We start from the raw sequence: 992 nt of genomic DNA, 5'->3' as shown, positions 1-992 counted from the left end.
ATTGGAGATTCGCTTGTGGTAAGTCTTCTTTCTAATATTTTCAATTCCACACATTTAGTTAGTTTCTCATAATTAGAGACAATTAGGATTTAAAAAAAGATTTTTTTTGTTGACCATAATAAAATCCACCCTCCACTTTAATAAATACTAACAAGATAATAAAATTCAAACAATATTCCCCATTCTCTTTTGTTTGATTGTTAACCCTAATTAAAAAAAAGATTTTCTTTTATCATCCTTTTTAGTCGCTTTTAATTTCTAGGGTTGCATTTCATATAGTGTAGGAATTCACCAAAGTGATTGTAGCACTTGATTTGGCACACACTTAAAACTAAGGGATTTCATCACCCTTTCCTTAGCCCACAAATCACTAATTCCTCACTTCACAAACCCAAGCCTTCTAAAACTCATTAGACGTTGGCCCCTAAGGACTCGAGCTCAATAAGGAACAAGAAATCCTTAAGTGAACCGGTTTAAGTTTTATCAGATTAGTTGGTGTCTAAGGTAAGGTTTAGGGGTTGCGTAATGCGCTCCGCAAGGAACGCGGTACTTAATTGATCACTGATCACCCTCTAGTACTATCCTTACCTGGCTAACTACCTAGGTAAAACTTTCATCTTTTCACTGTAGGAGTTTTTGGTTAGGAGCTGGTCTAGTTGAGTTAAGCTAAACCTTAGAATTAGAGTTGATTGAAAAGTGATTGATTTGATTTGTTTTAGTTAGGATTTTTCTTTTTCTTTATCTTCTCATATTAAAAAAAACTAATTCTCTTTCCTTTAAATTTTTTTTCCTAAAATAAAAAAAAATTCTTTCCTTAAAAAAAAGGCTTCCCTAGGATAATTTTCCTTCCTTTTATCTAAAAAAAACAAACTTAAAAAAAATAGTAGGATTTGTTTTAATTAGGTTTATCCTTTCTCTTTTCAAAAAAAAAAACTAATTTTTCTTTTGTTTCTTAAAAAAAAGTTTTGAATAATTAACATAGATAAAAAAAA

This window comes from Asparagus officinalis, chromosome 1 (assembly GCF_001876935.1).
Source record: "Asparagus officinalis chromosome 1, Aspof.V1, whole genome shotgun sequence".
NCBI lineage: Eukaryota > Viridiplantae > Streptophyta > Magnoliopsida > Asparagales > Asparagaceae > Asparagus > Asparagus officinalis.
Note: the sequence above shows the minus strand (reverse complement) of the source record.